At 36.5% G+C, this 3,867-nt stretch overlaps 1 long non-coding RNA gene across 1 annotated transcript; it reads right to left on the bottom strand.

Moving 5' to 3' along the window:
• Window positions 1–1,529: 1,529 nt before the first annotated feature.
• Window positions 1,530–3,374, bottom strand: LOC126749313 (uncharacterized). The gene is made up of 2 exons (XR_007665004.1): window positions 2,478–3,374; window positions 1,530–1,998 (listed from the first exon to the last, which is right to left on the bottom strand). It is a non-coding gene; the product is annotated as an uncharacterized LOC126749313 (long non-coding RNA).
• Window positions 3,375–3,867: the final 493 nt, after the last annotated feature.

The raw sequence follows: 3,867 nt of genomic DNA, 5'->3' as shown, positions 1-3,867 counted from the left end.
CACCTCAACAACTTCAGACCAACAATCAAGTTCACGATGGAGACAGAGAAGGACTCAGCTCTCCCTTTCCTAGATGTCCTCGTTAAAAAGGTCGGTGGAAATCTACGAACTTCAGTTTATAGAAAACCAACACACACGGGCCAGTATCTTCACTATGAGTCCAACCATCCTGCAACCACCAAAGTAGGCATCATAAGATCCCTCTACAATAGAGCTCAAACCATCTGTAGAAGCGACGAGGATCTCAAGACTGAAGTGGATACCATCTACAAAGACCTACAACAGAATGGATATCCAAAGAAGCTAATAAGTAGGACCATCCAAAGGACGCGTCCAAATCAAATCAGAGACGAGGCCACCACGACAACCAGACTTCTACCCATACCTTACATTAGGGGTACATCAGAACAAATCCGACGCATTGCCAGCAAGTACAATATTATAACTGCCTTTAGATCTAGCACCACTATCAGAAGCGTGGTATCAAAGACCAAACCAGATGGCCTGTTGGATACCAAAAATTGCGTCTACCAGATCCCATGTGAGTGCGGTGACTCATACATAGGTGAAACGAAGCGCCCCCTAGAAGTCAGAGCGAAGGAACATCGCAGCTGGACCCAAAGAGGAGAGGTTTCCAAATCCGGAATAGCAGAGCACGCGTGGCATAATGTCCATTGGTCAGAAGCCAAGATTCTGCACAAGGAACAGCACTGGCGGAAGAGGAAGTTCGTAGAGGCAGTTTTCATTTCACAGAATCAGGGATCTTCAGCCAGCCAAGCGTCGATGTACCCAACATCTGGAAGCCTCTACTCTCAGGACAGTGTAGAATCTAGAGAGAGGCGTGTCCTCCCCCCAACTCTTTTCACGGATGACTTTCCTTTCCACATCGCTGCACGCATCTAGTATATAAACCTATAGAATAGTAGTTTGCTGTCAGTTTACACTTGATAACGGTTGGAGATATTTACCAACCGAAACGTCGTGTTACATTAAATAAATAAGACAATGCAAGTCCGACAAGATGTTTCCACTGTACCATTGTCTACCACCTTCAAAAACCAATTATCAGTATGTAAACATATTTTATTTTTATAATCCAAAACCGTTTGTCTAACAAAAAAAACTCAAGAGGTTCTTTTTCTTAGTAACCTATAAGAGATTACAAAACTGATTTTTATTTTGATAAAAAACAGTGGCGTGCCATTTTTTAATGTAATAAAATTATATTTTGATCAATATCAACGGTTTAAAAAAAGGTAGACAATAAATTATTTTCACTAAATTATAGAGAAATGTATCCTCTTTTAAAATATATAAAAATTAATATACCATTACGTTTATTTTTTTTTTTTAAACTGAAAAATGTGCTACCATTTAAGTTATCGCCAGCGGTGACAGCAAAAGTCAAAAATTCAAAACCAAATAAGCATTTTATAGTGCAAATTATGCTCTTTTATATGAGCCTAAGTCTGCTAAAATCGGTCAAAAGAAACGGGAGAAATCTTGGTTTATTTAAAAAAACAATTGAACTTGCCCCACCGCTTTATTTTGATAGATAGAATAAAATGTTTTAGACAAAAAATTTAGGGAAATGGTCAGTAAATATGAGAATGATATTACCGATATACTTTCATTAGACAAAATTCTATAAAAATCCCATTTTTCTACTTGGTGTTGGCTGTTACGCCCTCTAGCGGACGTTTGACAAACTCGAAAATAATTTCCAGCAATTTCTCTTGGCGACTTTTATCATGATTTTTTTTTTCTCAAATCTATATGACCAATATCTTATGAGATATGGCCGCTCGCTACCGATCACCCGGTAGTCTTCGTCTTCTTCACCTGGCTCTATTTCTGGGTCTTCTTCAAGGTCGATGTTCCCTCTTATGCACATATTGTGTAGAACACAAACTGCATTTACAATCTGTCCTACTTTATGTGGGTAATATCTTAGAACCCTTTCCTTTAGGATGCAGCGAAAGCGCATTTTTAAAACGCCTGAAATAAAAAAGGCAATTAATATTTATTCATATACATTTGCTATAATTATGATGTGGTGTAATTGTTGACAGGTCTGTTTTTATGATATGGTGTAATATCAGTATTCATCTCTATGAATCAAGTGATAAATTATCAAATAATGTAATTCCTTATATATTGGAATTCCAAATATTAGGGAACCCAGTCTTTTGAAATTATACTAGTTAACACAACAATATCTATAGGAACTATTTAACAAATAAAATTATTCCAAGAAAAAATACTCTAAGAAATTCTTTTTATAGTCACCGAGATAGCAACATCAAACACTACTTGGTTAAATAACTAAAATACTGTCTCTGCAACCGATCGCATGAAAATAGAACATGTTCTAATCTGGCAAAAGTTGCAAATTCTGATAAAATGCATAGTGTGAACACCAAAAAATTGGATACCATCACAAAATCCCCCCAAGTATTACCATTTAAAGTACTCACCTATACATCTTTCAACACAATTCCTAGCTTGTGTCAATGCGGCCGTGTACCTCCCTTCTGGTGATTCACGGGGTACTCCCCTTTGGGGGTCATTAGCCACGGTTCCTGAGGGTATCCACTATCACCAATCAACCAGCTGTTTCTCTCTCCTCTTTCATAATTCTGCACAAGGTGATTTTTAATAGCAGAGTTTCTCCATATAAATGCATCGTGGGTTGCACCTCCGTAGTTCGCATTCACATGTAGTATTACCAAATTTGAATCGCATATTATTTGCATTTTTGGAATGGTCCTTTTCAGCTAAAGTATAGATGCTCATCTGCAGCTGGCTCCAAAATGGCAACATGAGTGCAGTCTATACAGCATATGGTTCCAGGGAAATGGAAGTTTTCCATAAAGTCAATTTTCTTTGTTTCTTTTTCGGCAGCTGTTCTAGGAAACTTTATCACTGCATTACACACTTCGAACAGTGTTCTACTAACAGTTTGTTGAGCCTCCGACACCTTGGCTTCATTTCCTTCACTTCGTTGGTAGGAGCCTTGCGCAAAAAATTTTAATGCAGTAAAGATTCTATTGGGTATTGAGAGTTTAGTGTTTCTCAGACCTGAATCCATGTGTGGTGTTAGTTCTGCAATTAAGTTTCACACTAAATCTTTGCTGAGGCGGAAACATTTCCTAAACTCCTTTTCAGGTAGTTCAAAAACATTAATAGAGTCTCGTAATCTCCTTCTTTCTAGCCGTAATTGTTGCCTTCGTTCCTCTTCTTCCATTTCAAGAACAAAATCTATAAAGATCCATAATGTTAGTAACACCAATATGTAATTAAAATGCAAAAACAAAACTTATAGTTATCTTTTATAGCAATGAAATTATTATAACAATCAAATAAACACAACACAAGCCAAGCCACAAATCAGTAAATAATAAAATATTATATTGATTAAATAATTAATAATTTGACAATTTTGACATTGTTGACAGACGAAAATCCCATTGACCCTAAAAATAATCCAATATTTGTAGTTTGGGTACTATAATAATTTCTATAGCCGAACGATTCCGATTGGCGTAGAGAAAACGTTACAGAGTGCCGATCTCTCATAGAAAGAAATTTTCTTTCTATTGGTTTTCTTGTCTATTGCTTTCTTTATCGAGTTACAGAGTTCACGCACAGTATCTTCTAGTTAACGCTTAGTCTCCCATGACCTTCAAATTATTTATAACATTTACAAGCTGACGATACTTTAAAGTCCCATGTTTATAAAAGCCCATAAAACCTCTTTACATGTAAAAAATGCTTTTAAATTCTAACGATCCTTTTAAGTACCTATCGGTAAATACAAAATTTAGGTTGCCACTACTTGCTTTGACATTTCATGCTTTCAGTTAG

The sequence above is a fragment of the Anthonomus grandis genome, chromosome 24 (genome assembly GCF_022605725.1).
Source record: "Anthonomus grandis grandis chromosome 24, icAntGran1.3, whole genome shotgun sequence".
Lineage (NCBI taxonomy): Eukaryota > Metazoa > Arthropoda > Insecta > Coleoptera > Curculionidae > Anthonomus > Anthonomus grandis.
Note: the sequence above shows the minus strand (reverse complement) of the source record. Positions and strands in the feature narration are given on the sequence as shown.